The following is a 21,716-nucleotide window of genomic DNA, read 5'->3' on the forward strand; positions in this document are numbered from 1 at the left end:
ATGTATGAACACATATTACATAATTATTTATATATTAGGGTCATATATTTTGATCATTAAAATGTGTAAAAATGGCAAAATCACAGCACTGGTGCGATTGAACGTTTCAGATGTGTATATATATTTGTTTATATAGCAGTGCAGGTGCTAATCTGGCACAGAGCATCTTAACTGTAAAATCATCAACATTGTATTCAGGTTTAGACTGAGAGAAATCCTCATTTTCAGTAAGCAACAAATAGATCACAGATTAAAAAGAGTCTTATGAAACAGCAAAACCTTGTGAAAAACAAAAAATATTTAGTTAAATTAATAAGAAATGTAACAAAACTGAAATAAGATAAAAATAATTACAAACAGAGCAAAATTGTAACAAAGTAAAAGTTTAAAAATCCTAGAATAAACAATCAATATTTAGAGAGAAGAGCAGCCACTGGCCAATTATATAATCCCTCTAAATAAATAAATATATAAACTATATATTTATATATATATATATATATATATATATATAAAAATTTTTTAAAAAAAATTATGCAGTAGGTTTCAGAATATGACTGGTATTTAAGGGAGAGTGGGGTGCATTATGCAACTGTATTATTTCATACATAATAACATAATACATATTTAACACTAGCCATTAAAGTTTTTAGATCAGATTTGCTGTCGTTTATGATGAGAGAAACATCTTAAAATTTTTAGTGTGTTCTGTTCTGGAGGCAGCAGCCTAACTAGTCACTGCCTTCAAAGGCTCCTCTCTGACAGTCACTCATGATCTTACACTTACCTTTGACTGTAAAGGTGGATCATCTCAGTGTATAAGGACCCCAAATCTGCAGCAGCTGTTCTCCTTGACATTGTCATTGTTGTGTCAATTTACGGTGTATGAAGAACAGACTGCTTTAAGGAGCCGTATCTGCCATTAAATACTTTACTTGGCACCTCAGATTAATCCTGATACACTCACTGTCCTCCTCCACCTCAAGGAACCTGCTGAAATTTGAGAAATATATAAACAATATACACATTAATATACACCAGTGTCGCCCCATTCCTATCTACAGTTTTGTACTGTTATATTAGTTATGAAATAAAAGCTATGATATATACAGTTATACACTTTTTCCATTTGTGCAATGTGTGAGTCAGTGGTTGATAAATAGATGAGATGCAGGTACACAGGGGATATAATATTGATATATAGATATTCCAGATTACAAGATATGGATAGAAGATGTATAAGATGTCTGTCTATATGTGCATGTATAGTTTGGCTCAGGGGCAATTCAAGGATTAGAGCTTTAGGGGTGCTTTCCCCCCGTTTATTTTCTCATAATATCTTCTATCATTCTACAACACTAATTAGCTAATACACATACAGACAGTACAAGTCTAAAACCTTGGCTTTAATATTAACACATCGGCTTACGAACGGCACAACAGCCAGCTTCTCTCACTTGAATTCAAACAGTGGATGGTCGTTTTTTGTGTCGTTGTGAAAGTATCACGCACAACCTCAAAGGAAGAGACGGAGGCAGAGCGGAGTAGTTTGCAGCTTGCATTCTTATTTACTTCTCTTGGACTACAATACCCAGTTGGGCACAGACAACAGTATGGAGCGCCGAGCGGGCCAAAACACGTTACCAATACATAGCAGTTGTTGATTGACAACCTGCAATATTAGCTTGCTAGACAAAAAATACGTCAGATTGCTAACAAGAACAACATAAAGAGTGATGTGTGATTCAGTGCAGCAACAATGAGGACTGCTGCTAATGACTGTCATGTCAAGTCAAGTCAAAGTTTATTTATATAGTGATTTTTACAACAGATGGTGTCACAAAGCAGCTTTACAGAAAAATCCAGGTCTGAGCCCCCATGGGTGTCACCAGTGACGACAGTGTCAAGGAAAAACTCCCTAAGAGTAAGAGGACGAAACCTTGAGACTCAAAAGGGGAACCCATCCTCCTCTGGTCCACACCAGATAGCAAACAGCATTAGTATAAAATACATAATGGGGAAAATAAAAATAAAATACTAAATGGAGCAATGGTAAATTAGACAGTTTGAGTTTATGGAGCAGCAGCAGGAGGGTCAGTTCATGCAGGTGAGGTTTGCACAGCTTTGCACAGCATGAAACTCCATGGTGGTCAAAACGGTGCAGATCAGCCAACAAAAATGGAGCTCGGGTGACTCCCATGTGGTGACTCAGGCAGACGTCACTCAGGGGCTCAAATAAAGGGAGAGTGAGAGAGAGAGAGAGAGAGAGAGAGAGAGAGAGAGAGAGAGAGAGATTGATTTCAGAGAGAGAGAGAAAGAGAGAGAGAGAGAGGGAGAGAGAGAGAGAGAGAGAGAGAGATTGATTTCAGAGAGAGAGAGAGAGATTGATTTCAGAGAGAGAGAGAGAGAAATTGATTTCAGAGAGAGAGAGAGAGAGAGAGAGAGAGAGAGAGAGAGAGAGAGAGATTGATTTCAGAGAGAGAGAGAGAGAGAGAGAGAGAGAGATAGAGAGATTGATTTCAGAGGATCCGACAGGACAGGTCCATTTATGGAGAGGTATTAGTGAAAAAGGTATTTATTTATTTATGCTTGTATAACATACAAAAAAAAAGCCAAAAAGAAATTCACTTGTAGAATTTCAGCCATTAAAAAACATTTTTTCTCCCTCACAATTTTTACCAACTACTATATTAGAAAACATATATATTGACAAACACTAAGCATGTTACACCAGCTTTGACCAGCTGCTTTTTTCCCTTACCCTCATGAACAAGGTGAAAAAAATACCAACTAGCTAACAGTTAGCATGCCATACCAACCAAATAGATATACTCAGGTTTGTGAGCCATTATAGTCCTTCAGATAATAAAGAAGCTCTATCTGACCAAACAGGCTGGGAGAGCATTTAACTATCATACATGATCTCCTGCTGTCAGACTTAATAAGCTTATGATTTCTTCCAGAGCTGTTATTAACATTTATAAAAATGAACCACGGAAACTTCTGTTGCCTTTGGATTGGCAGTCTGATTTAATTAAAGTCGGAGAAGGTGATTTATTTGAAAAACATTTTTTGTTGCATTCCTGAAACACTCTATACATCCTGACAGCAAACAATAAATTAAACACACCAACAATAAAAAGAAGAAAAACTGCCACCTGTGGAGGCCACAGGACTGTAAAAAAACCCAGTTTTTAAAGTCCTCTCAATCAGTTCTCTCAATCAGAATGAAATGATTGGATTATCTACCTGCCTGTCTACCTACGACCTGCCTACGTGTACTAATTTGTGCATGTACAGAGTCTGTCTCACAGACACACACACAGCTGAAAGGTAGCGAGCTAAGTTCACAAGAATGGCAGACCATTACACAGGTACCCACAACAGCTTGCACTGCTAAAGAAAGAAAGGAAAGAAAGACCGAAGTAGAAAAGGCTTTGAACTAAAAAAAGGTGGGATAAAGCAGGAAGTGAAACCAGAGTGACCATCGGTGTGGCTTTCCAACAGTGGTGAATCCTGAGGGAGCTGAAAGGCCTGGAAAGCGACACCAAGGTTGCTATTTTTCTGTTGGACAGGTAATTATCTGGTTTGTTTTGTTTATAGAATAGTTTATTTTCCTGAATTATGTAGCCAACATAGCTAACTACCTATGCATCTACATTATGTATTAGTCCAATGCTAGTGTTAGCTAAGCTGTAGGTGTAGCTAGCTGTGTTTATCTTGCTTGTAGTCCATGTGCATGTTTGACAGTGTCTGCATTGTAGTTTTGAGCAAGTCTTATTTGATGGTACTGTGGCGTCGCCACGCAGCGTTGTAGGTAGTTCAGTCTGAAAAGGAGAGAAATGTTTGGCTGAATTCGTTTCACTTTTATAGAGAATTTTATGTTGAAGAGTCTGAATATGGGTGGATTCTCTGAGAATACAGTGGGTTTTGCATTTCTAGTGAGGGGACGCTGTGTTTTTTGCCTAACCAACTAAAAGTTTGGGTAGTGGTAGCCAACAGTGAGTGAGCACCTGTTCTTTTGTTTTGCTGTGTTCTTTGGTGAGTTTGAAAGTAAAGCCATGCCATGACCCACGACTTTGCTGAGTTTCTTGACGAAACAGCGCATGTTACAGTATCTGTCTAATGTTAGTCTATGTTGGCTGTGAGTGGGACATTTTACAAATGAGGTGATGTGGCCAACTTTAAAACTTTAAAATCTATACTGAATATTACAAGCAGCCAGTGCAGTTCTTTTAAAGCAGGAGTGAAGTGATCTCTCTGTGTTGTTATTGTTAGGATGCTGCTGCATTTTGTTTGAGTTGTAAAGGATGTGTTGTTTTCTTAGTAAGTCCAGTAAGAAGATCATTACAGTGATCAACTCTGCTGTAACAAATGCATCAACAAGTTTATCTGTGAATCTATCTGATAATCTATAATTGTCCACATATTTATCCACATAACTGTATTGTAAAGTGTTTCCAGTATGAGTTCTGTGCAACTCAAAGTTTCACACTCTGTCCAACACCTGTTTAATCTTACAAGATAATGAATAGCTTATTAATTTATTTTATTCCTTACTACACATGCCTTCTTCAGATAGTTCCAAAGTAAGCTTCCTAAAATGAGTTTGGACATCCATGTAGTCAAATAGCTTCATTCATCCCTATGAAATAATGGATGAGAAAGCTTAGATTATGTTATTTTAGTCATAAAATAAAACTTTTACACACATACTTTACATGAAATGTTCTGAAACAGCCCATAAATTGTGTCCCTGTCATGTTTCTTCATTAGTAAAGAAGCATAAAACTTTATTCATTACAGATAAGTACTATATTTGTTCATGATTTGTTCTTGCATAGTTACAGGTTACTAAGCGACTGTATTGTTACTAATTTTTGAAACAATACTTTCAGTAAATGTTCTGTAATTTACAGAAAAAGTGGAGAGTCTTTCTGTTATTATGCTTCTAAACTGTGGAACTCGTCACTCACCACTTTTAACCTGGAAACAATATTATCTTTTAATTTGTCTTTTCTTTACACTTCTAATGCACCTTGTCCTATTTATCTTTTCATTTTACCTTCACTTTATTTTACTTCATTTTTAATTTCATTTTAACTATTATTTTTATCTTGATTTTTTTCTTTTTTGATTTAATTTGATCTTATTGTAAAGCACGTTGAGTGGCTGCATGTATGAACAGTGTTCTATAAATAAAGCAGCAGCAGTAAGTGGGTAATAATGTGGTAATATTATGGTATGAAGTTGCACTAACCAAAAAATTACATTTTAATTTTGTAGTTGTTGCTTAATAAAAAAGTTAAAAAGTGGCATGGTTAATAAAATGGTAAAATATTTGGTAGGAACATATTATTGTGTAATATTAGCATTATTGTGCCAAAAACAGTGAAGCAGTTCTGCTGAATTGATGTGGTATTAGTGCTGTAAAATAATAATTCATTTTTCTCTACTTTATTTATTATCTATGATGTATTTAAATGATCAGGCGCAGTGTGATGTACAGACATTGTTTCACACTGTAATTACAGTAAAACTAAATGATATTGGATTTTGTAATATCAGTTCTTCAAAATAATATTAGTAATTGCACTAAAATCATGACTCAATTACTGCATTATTATCACTCATGGTTATTCTGTTACTTTTAAATGTAGCTTTTACATAGCTCCACCTACAGATAAGATGAGGTAAATATACTGAGATTACACAGAATCAGAGCTGATCACATGTTCCTTTTGTGTTACCTGTCAACAAAATACTGTTACTCTTTTATAAAGCACTGATCTGACAAAATGCTCAGAAAATAACTTTAACTACACCACATTTCTCTTCATAAAACAAAGTTCTACTAATAATGCTGTGTTTTATGACTGAAGTCACACCTTATTTCTGCTGAACTGATCTGTGTTCTGAACTGAGAGAGTGAAGAGAGTGTCATTGTTCTCTCTGCAGGTTGTTCAAGTGTAATATCACAAATATAGGCTGTGCTTCTCTGGCGTCAGCTCTGAAATCAAACCCCTCACAACTGAGAGAGCTGAATCTGTCTCTGAATAATCTAGGAGATTCAGGAGTGAAGCTGCTCTCTGCTGTACTGGAGAATCATCTCTGTAAACTGGAGACACTGAGGTAAGATCATCTCTCTGAGAGTCACTCATTGTCTGGTCCTCAGTAAAACATGTTCTCTATTCATGAATATTATCTGATCTCTATTCAAGTCTGTTGTTTCAGAATTAATATCCTGAGGATGTTTGATTCAGTTTTTTAGAGACATTTGATTCTCACATCATGCTGTTTGTTGTGTTTGTTTTCTGTACTCACCACTTTTTTATCTACACAATGTAAAGGTCAGATGGTGAGTTGAAATGATGTAGAAAAACACAAAGTACATTTACAGAATAAACAGGCAGATCAACAAATTTAGTAACCAGAATATTTTTTGTTCAAGGCTGCTAACTTAAGTGCAACATGTAATGAGTAACAGGACATATCAAAGAAAAAAGAAAAAACAAAGTATAATTTTATTATTATTATTATTATTATTATTATTACTGTTATTATTACTGTTATTATTATCATTATTATTATTATTATTATTATTATTATTATTATTATTATTATTCTCCTGGTACTCCTACTACTGCTATTACAACAACAAAAACTACTTCTACTTCTACTACTACTAATAATAATTATTATTGCAGTGTTACTGTAGTATTATTATTGTTGTTAGTATTCCCTTATTTATCATTCATAATAATAATAATAATAATAATAACAACAATAATAATAATAATAAGTTAATCTCTGTTCATTCTGTGAATGTATTGTATCTGATGTTAACTACTGCAGGAAAAAGCAATTCCTTCTCATGTTTGTTCTTTATTAATGAATCATAACACATTATTCATTACAGATAATTACTATATTAGTTCATGATTTGTTTGTTCATATTTATGAGGTTATTAAGGAGTCATAGTGTAAAGCATGGCTGTAATTCGCTAAGAGGTCACTAAGGTCAGGAGTTCAGGAGGTTCAGAAGGGTTTTTCACTTTCCTCAGTTCATGAGTTTGAATGTAGAAACAGCTCCATTATGATAATACAGTCTACTCAGCAGTATCAGAGACTTACCCAACACAACAGGACAGAATATTTATTATGCTTCATTTCTGGGATGATGAATTTTGATTGGTTTTCTGTGAGCACTGTCACTGTATTACCAATCAAAATCTGCCAAGCTCTGTGTTTTTTTCTAAACCCTCCAGTCGCTGCTTAGCAACCACTGCTCTGCACATTTGCTTCAGTACATTGTTAGCGCCCGTCATGTTGGGGACTAGCACTGGGACACTGAGGTCCTCTGAAGTTTCTAAAGGCTTTTATGAGATTCAATGTGGAAAAAGTGATGAAACTACACAGTGAGCAGTGACAGGTTCTCAGCTGACCTCAGAACAGCTGTGGTTCAGCCCTGGACTTAACTGTCCACTCTGTTTATCTCTGTATGAGATGTTACGCTGCCCTGAGAACCAGAGTAACTTAGACTTCTTGAGATGTTCATGTATTCAGCACACATGCTGTAGGCCAACATATGACATCGCTATGGCAAAAATGTTTGTGATCATAATTTATATATTATGCCTGTAAAATGCAAACCCCATTATTCATTTTAAGTCATTAAAGTTGTATTATGTTACCTACATATAACAAACTACAGCCAGCATGAGAAAGTTCACTGATAACCAGCATTGATGGTAACATTATTAAGAAATCAGCTGGTAGATTAGGCTGTATTTTTGTCTCATTAACTGTATGAGTAGGTGCTGTCCCTGTTAGCTGGGCTTTAGTACAGACAGCCTTTTATAATGGATGTTTAGTGTGTGCTTTTACAGTAATCAGTGAGGACAGAGATGCAAAAGAGACAAGCAAAGATAGAAAGAGAGAAAGAGAGAGAGAGAGAGAAATGAAAGTTTAAAATTATCACTGGATTTATTGTAGGATTCATTATGATTGAATTAATTTAATAAAAATGAAACCTATACTATTATTCATTAAATAAAACTAAATAGGGTAGGAGTCTTATCAGTTTATAGAACTAATAGCAGTTCATGGAAGAATGGAGTGATGGAGAATGCATAACAGTCATGGATGGGGAAAAGGAGCGATGATTTTGTTTAAAAACTAAAGGAGAAAATTATTTGGTGTAAAGCTCATATTTGGTAGTTATTCTCCAGAAACTTTTCATTCTCTCATCATGCTGTTTGTTTACTTACTTCATATTTGAATTTCCTGATTGGATGCTAAATGAGGACAGCAGTGACCTGTTTTTCCTCATTAGCCAGTCAGAGAGCAGATTGTATTTTTGAACATGAAAAGGGCAGCAGTGCATTGGCAGATTCTCAACACAGTGATGCCTGAGTAGCACTGTAATATGTGTTTATGTTGAGACCAAGAAAAGACCAAGATCATTAATTCATGGACTCGAGAGTCAGACTGAACTCAAATACTAAAACACTAGTCTGAGGTTCTGTTTCAAAATGTCCAGCAGTTGTAAACTATTCAATCTCTTTAAGTCACTGACCTTAATAATTAATGTAGCACCAGAATGATGTTTAGGCCTAATATAGAACTAAATATAGTAACTTATTTAAGTTTAAGTAATATTTTTAATGAATCATGAAACATGAAAGGTATCTTTGATTGGTAATTTGTTCAAACACAAAGGTGATTGCCATGATAACATAAATAACCAGAATATAAAATATAACAGTCATTCAGAATTATTGACAATTTACTAAATAAAGGTCATAAAAATACACAGCAATCATGAAAAATATCAGTATTGTTTTTAGCCTGATCTCAAAAATAAGTGGTGTAGAGTGTGACAACCTGATATCAGCTACTGCTCAGTGACATAAATCTTCATCGACAGAAAAATGTACTTTTAGCTTTTTATGCTGTTTACATCCACATCAGACTCAGTCATTGTTCTCTCTGCAGGTTGTGGGATTGTAATATTACAGATGAAGGTTGTGCTGCTCTGGCTTCAGCTCTGAAATCAAACCCCTCACACCTGAGAGAGCTGGATCTGTGTTTTAATAAGCAGATAAGGAAAGGATGTGAGCTGCTGTCTGATCTTCAGTGTGATGAACTTTACAGACTACAAGAGCTGAGGTGAGTAACAATGATTTCAGATAAATGTGTGTATACACACACACACACACACACACACTGTGAGCTGCTTTCCCAGACAGGGATTAAATCTGATCTTAGACTAAACTGAAATGCCAATAGTGATTCACAGTTTAAAATCTCTGTGATTAAGCTGCATGTAGGAAACTGGTTCTAAATATTTTAAATGAGTAACTTGGTTATTATACTGACTAATTTTGTATTGAAAATAGTGTTTTTATTTTCTGTACTGATAGTTAACGTTTAGTTCTTTCTGTTTTTCAGAATGAGGTGTATATGATGTGTATTATTGATGACCAAAGTGACGACATCATGAAGAAATGAAGTGATTTCTGAATGTGTGTGAGGAGCTCCAGCAGCAGAGGGAGACACAGTGTGTGTAAATACAGTATGAGTGTGTGGACTAGATGGACATGTGTGTTTGTGTACAGAAAACTTAATGAGAAATAAAACAGTAAAGAAACAACACTAAAAAATGAATGTCTGATATTCATTAAAGGACACCCTGACTCTTAATGCATGTACATTTTAAAAAATATTTAAGCCCAAAAGTTAAAACCTATGTATTTTAATTACATGTCAATTTTCCACACAGTTTAAATACATAAATCTAATGTAAAAAAATGATATTATAATTTATGTTTCTCCATCATGTTTAATAAACTGGAATGAATGAAACAACGTTTAAATCAAAGGTACTTGTAGGATTCATGCAATTCTGTTACATGACATTTATGTATTTGTAAAAAGTTAATAGTACAATACATGTTGAATTCACAAACATTTATTTTAGCCAAAACTGTATTAAACAGTATTTGCTGAGTCACATTACAAGACACATGTAAACTGTAAAGAAATGTGAAAGAAATAAACATTTATATATATATATATATATATATATATATATATATATATATATATATATATAATATTTATATATTTCAGCTGTGATCAAATTCCCTACTTTAGAATTTCTGTTCACTCGCAACTGAATTGCTAATTAAAGCAAATGTTTATGTGCATAACATTCCTATTGCGGTGCAGCTCTCATGCTAACCATCATGCCAGTTAGCCAGCTAACGCTATCAGTCACTTTATGCCATGCTAATATGTCGAGGTCACCTACAGTTACAGAAACCATGAACTGTTGATTTGAATATTAATGGAATACATCTTTATATACTCGGTTTCACAATAAATCACTCCCATTGTTTATTTAATCTACCTTTTGTACCCATTACCATGACAGCAGACCTAGTGAGGATGCTAGCTAGCAAGTTCACTGGTGTTGTCAGGAGTATCTCTCAAATAAGAAAAATGAAACATTAATATTTGGTCAAAAACATTAAAAGCAAAAATTGGTAACACTTTACATTAAGGGTCGCTAATCAATAATTAAATATATAATAATCAACTATTAGTTTCCCATTATTCAGTTATTAGTTAACTCTTCATTAAGCATTAACTATTACTTAGTAATTGATTAAGCACATCAATTAGTAATTAAGTACACTGTTAGTTGATAAATTAGTTTGTCGTTAGTTTGTGGCTTACTTACTCATTTTCTGTGTGCTAATTGCTGCTTATTACATTGTTAATTAACTAATAAGTATTTTTCTTCATATAAAGAAGTAACGTGATAACTTACTAGCACTTATGTGTTAATCCCGCTAATTATCTGTTAATTAACTTTCTATCACTTCCATATATTCAGTTGCTTCACTTTTCTCACTTTGGTTCATTAAAGATGCTTATGGTCACATCTGACCGTAAGATGAGCGCACACAAATTCATGGACAGTTTTGTTATTCATCACGTTCATCTTGGCATATCTGTACTCATATCTGGTAGGAGTGCATGTAAACTTGGGCATAAATGCTGGATATGTGGCTAATTAACCAAAACTATTATCAACATAAACTGTAATTGCAAAAATAAGAACAACAATAGAAAATTTCAATAATACTAATTTGTGTGCATGACAGTCCAGTACAAAAGTGGATGTACTTACTTGCCAACTACATGCACATTGATATAAACAAGTGCTGCAACTATTTCATGTTCCATTTAAAGACACATTACACTGTGCTTTTGTTTCATACTACTGACTCACAAACACAGCTTCGGTCATACACTGCAATAATACAGCGTTTATTTTAGGGAATTAATTACACTAAACAATCACTCTACTATGTTAACAACACTGAGTATTTAGTTTTATTTCACATTTTATTTTTTCCAGTTGTTTTCATTTTAATACTAGTAAGTTTGGTCAGCAGGGGAGGAGTACACTCACTGCTGGACATCAAACTCCACCCATGAGCACAGCCATTAGCTTTCATGACAAACACTGCCGTTTTATTAGCTGGCTACTGAAACATCTGCATGAATTAGTGTGTGCTTCATGTAAATGATATGTAAATGAGGTGCTGGTAGGCTGGTTTCATGCACTGAAGCTGATTTATCATTTATGCTCAAATCTCCACTTGTTTCCACATCGTATAAAATTGTTATGAATCGGACGCAGAGCAGTTCATACCTTATAAAAGACTAAAAAACGTGTTCTTTTTTTACGTAACTTTGATGATTAATGGGCCCTTTTCACAAGATTCGTGATTACTTCCGGTTTAAGCATTAGCAGGGTAAAACTCACTTCCTCTCCATATAGCTACTGCAGACACGATGTCAAAAAGTTTAGTAGTGAACTATAACGCTCAAACTCTGAGCTACAACAGCTGTATTTTAGTTTTCCTGCACGGTTGTGGCAGTGAGAATAAGAAGTGGACGGAAGCTCTGATTTAACTGTAAACAGAGCTAAAATGCTGTATGTTGTTTTTACTGCAGTTCTGCTGCAGCTGCTTCACATCAAGCCGTCTCTGTGTCTTTGTACAACACGGCAGTGATGTCGGTAATATTCTGTTTTCAAAAGAAAGAAGAACTTTTATATGTAGCATGAATGTTATAGACTTTGTTTATATTAAGCTAGCTATACTAGCTAGAAGCTACTACTAACCGAACTAGCCCGGCTAACATGAAGCAGCTTTTTCAGATGTTTTTTTCAGCTAGGAGTCGCATTTTTGACTGAGCAATGAAAGGTGGATGTTTTCTGAAGTGCTGCTTCAAAAATTGCCATGAAACTATAAGAATAATGCTGTTTGGCAGATCGCTAACATAGCCAGCGTTAGAGCTAACTTAGCTTTAAAGTTTGATGCTCATACGAAGCTGGTGCTCCTCAAACTGCTAATGGTAGGCTAGCTAATTAGCAACTGTAGCCTGCTAGCCTACCGTAAGCTAATACAGTTTAAACGAGGTCTGTAAAATAGACTTTACATATAAAAGTTTTTGTTTGTGTTTATGTCAGAAGTCACTGCCATCATGTAGCTAAATGTGTCACAGAACCTGCTCCACGCTAGCCGGCTGGTGGCAGCAGCTAATGAAAGCTAACTAGCTTCCTTATTTTGGGAACACAGCTACAGTTAGAAATGGCTTCTAGCGTTGCTAGCTAGCTACAGCTAAACAACGTCTACCAAATTCATACTACATGGAAGAACTTTTATTTCTTTTGAAAACAAAAATATTACAGAAATTGCTGGCATGTTGTTCAACTACAGAGACACTGCTTGATGTGAGCAGCTGCAGCAGCAGAAAGCAGGGCTACACCACACACAGCATTTTAGCTGTGTTTACAGTTAAATCAGTGCTTCCATTCACCTCCTGTTCTCACTTTTTGTCATGATAGTGCACGAAAACTAACATATGTCTGTTGTAGCTCAGTATTTGAGCATTATAGTTCACTGCTAAGGCTTAATCCGGACGTAATCGCGACTCTTTGTGAAAAGGGCCCATGGCCATTAGAACTTTACATTTTGACCATTAATTACTTCTTAAATTCCTCTTACTTAACCATTAATTACTGATTTTGTGTTGTCACTTTACTTGGAGGGACACAAAAGCAGTAATTAATGGTTAAGTAAGAGGAATTTAAGAAGCAATGAATGGTTGATTAAATGGAATTTAAGAAGTAATTAATGGTCAAAATGTAAAGATCTAATGGCCATTAATCATCAAAGTTACATAAAAAAGAACACCTTTTTTTTGCCTTTTATAAGGTATGATCTGCTCTGTGTCTGATTCATAACAATTTTGTACGATGTGGAAACAAGTGGAGATTTGAGCATAAATGATAAATCAGCTTCAGTGCATGAAACCAGCCTACCAGCACCTCATTTACATATCATTTACATGAAGCACACACTAATTCATGCAGATGTTTCAGTAGCCAGCTAATAAAACGGCAGTGTTTGTCATGAAAGCTAATGGCTGTGCTCATGGGTGGAGTTTGATGTCCAGCAGTGAGTGTACTCCTCCCCTGCTGACCAAACTTACTAGTATTAAAATGAAAACAACTGGAAAAAATAAAATGTGAAATAAAACTAAATACTCAGTGTTGTTAACATAGTAGAGTGATTGTTTAGTGTAATTAATTCCCTAAAATAAACGCTGTATTATTGCAGTGTATGATCGAAGCTGTGTTTGTGAGTCAGTAGTATGAAACAAAAGCACAGTGTAATGTGTCTTTAAATGGAACATGAAATAGTTGCAGCACTTGTTTATATCAATGTGCATGTAAAGTAAGTACATCCACTTTTGTACTGGACTGTCATGCACACAAATTAGTATTATTGAAATTTTCTATTGTTGTTCTTATTTTTGCAATTACAGTTTATGTTGATAATAGTTTTGGTTAATTAGCCACATATCCAGCATTTATGCCCAAGTTTACATGCACTCCTACCAGATATGAGTACAGATATGCCAAGATGAACGTGATGAATAACAAAACTGTCCATAAATTTGTGTGCGCTCATCTTACGGTCAGATGTGACCATAAGCATCTTTAATGAACCAAAGTGAGAAAAGTGAAGCAACTGAATATATGGAGGTGATGGAAAGTTATTAACAGATAATTAGCGGGATTAACACATAAGTGCTAGTAAGTTATCACGTTACTTCTTTATATGAAGAAAAATACTTATTAGTTAATTAACAATGTAATAAGCAGCAATTAGCACACAGAAAATGAGTAAGTAAGCCACAAACTAACGACAAACTAATTTATCAACTAACAGTGTACTTAATTACTAATTGATGTGCTTAATCAATTACTAAGTAATAGTTAATGCTTAATGAAGAGTTAACTAATAACTAAATAATGGGAAACTAATAGTTGATTATTATATATTTAATTATTGATTAGCGACCCTTAATGTAAAGTGTTACCATAATAATAATTTAATGTCTCTGTTCATTCTGTAAATGTATTGTATCTGATGTTAACGACTGCAGGAAAAAGCAGTGAGGTGAGGACAGAGATGCAAAAGAGACAAGCCAAGATAGATAGATAGATAGATAGAGAGAGAGAGAGAGAGAGAGAGAGAGACAGAGAGAGAAGTGAAATAGTTTAAAATAGATTTTATCACTGAATTTCTTGTAGATGTCATCATTATTAAATTAATTTAATAAAAATAAAACCTACACTATTATTCATTAAATAAACTTAAACAGGGTAGGAGTCTTATCAGTTTAGTAGCAGTTCATGGAAGAATGGAGGGATGGGGAAGGAACAAATGAAAGAAAAGGTGCATAACAGTCATGGATGGGTGAAAAGTTGATTATGTTAAAAAATAAAGGAAAAACTTATTTGGTGCAGAGCTCATATTTGGAAGTTCTCTCATCATGCTGTTTGTTGTGTTTGTTTTATGTAATCATATTTGAGTTTCCTGATTGGATGTTAAATGAGGACAGCAGTGACCTGTTTTTCCTCATGTGCCAATCAGAGAGCAGATCGTATTTTAAACATGAAAAGGGCGGCAGTGCATTGGCAGATTCTCAACACAGTGATGCCTGAGTAGCACTGAAGTATGTGTTTATTAAGACCAAGAAAAGACCAGATCATTAATTCATGGACTTGAGAGTCAGACTGACCTTAAATACTAAAACACTAGTCTGAGATTCTGTTTCAAAATGTCCAGCAGTTGCAAACTATTCAAACTCTGAGTCACTGACCTTAATAATTAATGTAGCAAGAGAATGACTTTGAAGCCTAATATAGAACAAAATATATTAACTTATTTTACTTTGACATTTTTAAAGAATTATGAAAAATGAAAGGTATCTTTAATTAGTAAAATATTCAAACACAAAGATAATTACCATAATAACATAAACAACTTGAATATAAAGTAATACAGAGTCATTCATAATTATTGATACTTTTAAATAAAGGTCATAAAAATGCACAGCAATCATGAAAAATATCATTATTGTTTTTTAGCCTTATTCCTAAAATAATTGAAGAAATGTAGAGTGTGATTAGCCTGATATCAGCTACTGCTCATTGAATTACATCTTCATCAACAGCAACATGCACTTTTAGCTTTTTACGCCACATCAGACTCAGACATTGTTCTCTCTGCAGGCTTTAGAATTGTAATATTACAGATGAATGCTGTGCTACTCTGGCTTCAGCTCTGAAATCAAACCCCTCACACCTGAGAGAGCTGAATCTGTCTGAGAATAAACAGATAAAGACCGGACATGAGCTGCTGTTTGACCTTCAGCATGATAAACATTACAGACTACAAGATCTAAGGTGAGTAACAATGATTTCTGATAAATGTGTATATACACACACACACAGTGGGCTGTTTTCCCAGACAGGTATTAAATCTGATTTTAGACTAAACTGAAATGCTAATAGTGATTCACAGTTTAAAATCCCTGATTAAGCTACATGTAGGAAACTGGTTCTACATCTTTTAACTAAAGAACCCTCAGAACCGTCTTTTTAAGAATGTGGATCAGACCTGTTTGTGCTCTTATGTGCAGTGAAAACTCAAACTGAGGGTGAAAGTGTGTTGGAGAACGCAGAGATCACCATGAGAACTGGAGAACATTTCACTACAAACTGGCAGCTGATCTGAAACTGTGAAGAGAGTGAATCAACATCTGGATCCAGACATTATAAACATGATAAAGACTCTTATTGGCTGTGTTTTACTAGCAGCTCCTCTGTCTCCTCAGTTGGCTGCAGACGCAGCGTTTATACGCATCTCTTCACCTTTTTCTCTCTTCTGGCTTCTCACTGGCTGCTGTCTGAGTCACTCGCTCAGCTCCATCACTGACCATCTCACACTGCGGGACTCGAGAATGTTCTGAGTCCTAAAAATCAGACATGTTTGAAAATATCGGAGATACTCTGATCACTCCGGAGTTGGATCAGGAGGATAAAGAGTGACTCATTTCTCCTCTCACTCCACCAAATCATCTTCACCGTCAATCACTTCTGATCCAGATCCTGATCTGGAAAATCACTTCAGAGTGAAAATGTGCTGAAAGGGGCAGATCTGGGTTAAAATCAGGCTAAAACTGTGTTGTGTAGGTCCAGATTAAAAGCTCTCTGTAGCGCTGATGTGTTTGACATTTAACATACTAATTATTCTAATCATGATGGAGCTTTGAGTCTCTGTTTATGTCAGTTTGTTAATAAGTTACTGAACTAGCAGCTCTGAGTGTTTTAAAGGCTGCTGTGAGAGAACGTCACTCTCAAAACTCCCACATCTGAACTTGTGATCATCACAGCTTCATTAACAAGCAGTCACTTTAGCAGAATGTGAAACAGTGAAGAAACGAACTGTTACGACAATCAATAAAACACATCAAATCAAAATCAAATCAAATCAAATCAGATTTATTGTCACATCACAAGAGTACAGGGACACAGGTGAGTGAAAAACTTGAGTGCGAGTTCCACAAATTATGCAGAGAACAGTATTTACACATAGATAAACAAAACTATAGATAGGATAGAAGAATAGATAAAACCAATTTAACTAAAATATATACATATAATCTTACACAATAACTTAAAAATAATAATATTGCACCGAGACATATAATATTGCACTGGGAATGTAGGGTGGGTGTAATCAACTATATACTATATATAGTAATGGATATTACAATGCTATGTGGATGTGCAAATAATCACACTAGGTGTGGAGGTAGAAGATGGTACAGTAGGTGGCAGAGTATTTAGTAAAGTGCAAGGTACAGGAAGTTAAGTGGAAGCGCAGGGGGAGAGTATTGTCTTTGGATAGGTATTCAAAGTCCAGCTATGCAAGTAAAGTGCGAGAGTACAGTGGGTGCACGTACGTGTAATGGGAAGGGTTGGGCTGGGCAGAGCAGTGATTACTGGCTGTTCAATAGCCTGGTTGCATGGGGGAAGAAGCTGTCTTTGAGCCGACTGGTTCTGGCTTTTAAGCTTCTGAGCCTCCTACCACTCGGCAGCTGAGAGAACAGACAGTGACTAGGATGGGAGGGGTCCTTCATAATCCTTCTGGATTTCCTCAGGCAACGACTGGTGTATAAATCCAATAGGTTAGGGAGCTGAACCCCGGTGATGGACTGTGCTGTCCGCACCACCCTCTGCAGAGATTTCCTCTCACGAACAGTACAGTTCCCGTACCAGGTGGTGATGCTGCCCGTCAGGATGCTTTCCACAGTGCAGGTGTAGAAGGTCTTAAGGATGCTGGGGTTCAGGCCAAACCTCCTCAGCCTTCTGAGGAAGTAGAGGCGCTGGTGGGCCTTCTTCACCACCTGTGAGGTGTGCACTGCCCATGTCAGGTCCTCGCTGATGTGAACACCGAGAAACTTAAAGCTGCTGACCCTCTCTACCACAGTCCCATTGATGGAAATCGATGGGTGTACTCTCTCCTGCTTCCTGAAGTCCACGATCAGCTCCTTGGTCTTACTGACGTTTAGAGAGAGGTTATTCTCCTGGCACCAGTTTTCCAGGATTTTAACCTCCTCTCTGTAGGCCGATTCATCGCTGTTGGAGATCAGGCCCACAACTGTTGTGTCGTCAGCAAACTTTATGATGACGTTGGAGCTGTGTCTAGCAGTGCAGTCATGGGTGTACAGGGAGTACAGGAGCGGGCTGAGCACACAACCCTGGGGGGCTCCGATGTTGAGGGTCAAAGAGGAGGATGTGATACTTCCCATCCTTACCACCAGCTGCACAGTGTGCTGTTCAGACCCAGATCCCGGAGCTTGCAGTCGAGCCTCGAAGGAACGATTGTGTTGAATGCTGAACTGTAGTCTACAAACAGCATTCTCACATACGTGTCCTTCTTTTCCAGGTGGGAGAGGGCAGTGTGCAGGGTCAGGGCGATTGCATCGTCGGTGGATCTATTCCACCTATATGCAAATTGCAGTGGGTCCAGGGTGGCAGGCAGTGAGGAACAGATGATATCCCTGACCAGCCTCTCAAAGCATTTGCTTACGATGGAGGTCAGGGCAACAGGTCGCCAGTTGTTCAGACAAGTAATACTAGTTGTCTTTGGAACTGGCACAATGGTGGCTAGTTTGAAACTAGCTGGCACGACCGAGAGAGACAGTGAGGTGTTATAGATGTCTGCAAAAACTCCTGCTAGTTCCCTGTAGCAGGCTTTAAGCACTCTCCCGGGAATGCCATCTGGTCCTGCTGACTTGCGTGGGTTCACCCTCTTGAAGGCTTTGCACACATCAGCTACGGAGACGGAGGGGGGGTTGGGATCAGCGGTGGGCGGGGCGCTCTCCAGTGGTGCTGCGGGAATTCTGTCGAAGCGAGCGTAGAAGTTATTAAGCTCGTCCGGCAGATCAGCGCTGGTACTGGGCAGAGTGCGAGAGGCAGTTTTATAGTCAGAGATTGTATTTAACCCCTGCAATAAGCTTCGTGTGTTGGCTGTGTTGAACTGTGCTTCCACTTTCATTCTGTACGCACGTTTAGCTGCTCTGATGGATTTACGGAGAGCGTAGTTGGATTGCTTGTACTCCTCCGTATTTCCCGCTCTGAATGCAGCACTGCGTGCGCTGAGGGCGGAGCGAACCTCACAGTTCAGCCAGGGCTTCTGATTGGGGTAAACGCGGACTTGTCTGCAGGGCACTACGTCATCCACACACTTGCGTATGAAGGCGGTGACTGTGTCTGCGTACTCGTCCACGCTGCCCGACGAATCACGGAACATTTCCCAGTCCACATGATCAAAACAATCCTGCAGCATAGCATCTGATTGGTCAGACCAGCGGCGCACCTCCCTGGTAGTGACCGGCCCCCGTTTCAGCTTCTGCCTATAGGTGGGCAGGAGCAGGATGGAGGAGTGATCTGATTTGCCGAACGGGGGTCGGGGGAGGGATTTGTAACAGTTCCGGATGCTGGAGTAAACATGGTCTAAAATCCTGTCTTTCCGAGTGAAACATGTTACGTGCTGGAATAATGTCGGACAGTAGGTTCGCAGGTTATTCCGATTAAAGTCCCCCGCAACAATAAGTGCAGCCTCCGGGCGCGCGGTCATCTGCTTGCTGATAGCCTCGTGTAGCTTCCCGAGCGCGAGGTCCGAGTCCGCCTGCGGGGGGATGTACACCGCGGCCAGACAGAGTCCCATTATCTCACGGGGCAGCCACGCCGGCCGGCAAAACACGATGAGAAATTCCAAATCCGGCGAGCAGAAAGACTCGATGAAATGTACATTCCTCCGATCACACCAAGCGTTATTGATCAGAAAACATACACCTCCTCCTTTGCTTTTCCCGGAGAGCTGCTTGGTTCTATCGGCGCGGTGCAGAGAGAACCCGGCGGGTTCAATGGCATTATCAGGGACCTCATCGGATAACCACGTTTCTGTGAGGCAGATAACGCTGCAGTCCCGGATCTCTCGCTGGAAGGCGACCCGTGCATGAAGCTCACACAACTTGTTTTCCAAGGACTGCACGTTAGCCAGTAATATGGTGGGAAGAGGCGGCCGATGGGCACGTCGTCTGAGTCTGACGAGCACGCCGGCTCTCTTGCCTCTTTTCCGGCGTCTTCGACGGGTGCGTGGCCGGGCGGCCCAGATGAGTGGCGCCTCTCCAGTGTTAGCAAACAAGGATCGGCGTTATGGAACTCAAAGTCCGGTTTCCGGTGAGTGATCGACGATCTGATTTCCAGAAGTGTTTGTCGGTCGTAGGTGATAAAACCAGTAACATTTAGTGCAAAAAGAGTTAAAAACAAACACAAAAACAACAAAAAACTGCAAAAGTAAGCGGGAGCTCGCAACACGGCAGCCATACTCGGCGCCATCTTGGAAAATGGCATACAACTTCATAAGTGAGGAAAATGTTTATATAGTCAGCACTATAAACTTAATCAGATCTGATCAGAAACATTGAAGAGACTTTAACTTAAAAGCTCAAGTGATCACAGAACTATAGTCTGAGACGACTTAAGCTTGTCTTTTAAACTTAAAAGCTGCAGGTTTTTTAGAAAGTAATGAATCACAAATAGATGAAAGACTGAGATTCAGAACTGAGTCTGAGGTTTGAGTGTCAGAGTTGAGCTTATCAGGGTTTACAGCACTGACTCTTCAGTTTCTGTTTCAGTGCATGTTTGTTGTGGGATTTGAATTTTTCTCTTATTTATTTCCTTCTAATTATGACAGATGCTGTTTAAATAAAGCTACTGTTAATGTACAGCTTAGTATATAGCTATTCTACTGCTTAGTATAAAACCCAGTGTTATATATTTACACAACACAGGACCAGGACTACATATTTACTCTGTAACACTTTACATTAAGGCTCAAAAATTAAACATTAATTATGGCTTTAATAAGTTATTAACTACTTGTTATTTTTTTATTAATTAAGTGTTGATTTAACATCAGTTATTTCTCAATTACTTATTATGTACTTAATAAGTAACTGAGTTCACTGTTAACTGATAGTTTAATTTATTAGTTCAGAGCTTATTTACTCATTAATTGTGTAATAACTGCTGATTTTTCACTGTTAATGAACTGATTAGTGTGTTTACTCATATAAATAATTACATATGAACTAACTAGTACTTTTGAATTAGTCTCATTAATGATCTGTTAATTAATCTACTTTCTGCTTATTTGCTATGACTTTATCTCCTGATCTTCAAAATGTCTCAAATATGTCTTACAGTCACATCTCAAGGACAATATCACAGAATATCAAAATCCTACAGTATGTTTTTCTCTGTTACGCTGTGTTCAATGTGAGTGTGAGGTGTGTGAGACTTTCTGACAATCTGAAAATAATGTCATAGTAAAGAAGCAAAAACACAGTTTACACACCTTACAGTCTCAAATTGTTCTGTTCACAGAGTCACAACTGAATAACTTCAGTAAAATTTCTTGATAATCTGATATTTTGTGCTTCAAATATGCCAACAGATTGTGAGACATTGTAAAAATTCAGGAGATAAAGTCACAGCACAGAAGCAGAAACACCAACACCTCACATTCTGTGGTCTCTGTAAACTGTATGATTCAGATTGTGTGATAATCTGTTATTATAAGTACCATTTCTTTATTTATATAGGGACATACCCACAAATATTAAACAAGGAAAATAAGAGAGGTCCGTGCTTGACATACTTGAGTTTTTACAATTCCTTATGAATGAATGAATCAATGAATGAA

The 21,716-nt window shown here is 37.2% G+C and overlaps 1 pseudogene; it reads left to right on the plus strand.

Annotated features, from left to right (window-relative positions):
* LOC118802104 overlaps positions 1-16,093 on the plus strand; it is a 50,351-nt pseudogene extending 34,258 nt beyond the window's left edge.
* Positions 16,094-21,716: the final 5,623 nt, after the last annotated feature.

Source organism: Colossoma macropomum, unplaced genomic scaffold, assembly GCF_904425465.1.
Source record: "Colossoma macropomum unplaced genomic scaffold, Colossoma_macropomum, whole genome shotgun sequence".
NCBI classification, from domain to species: domain Eukaryota; kingdom Metazoa; phylum Chordata; class Actinopteri; order Characiformes; family Serrasalmidae; genus Colossoma; species Colossoma macropomum.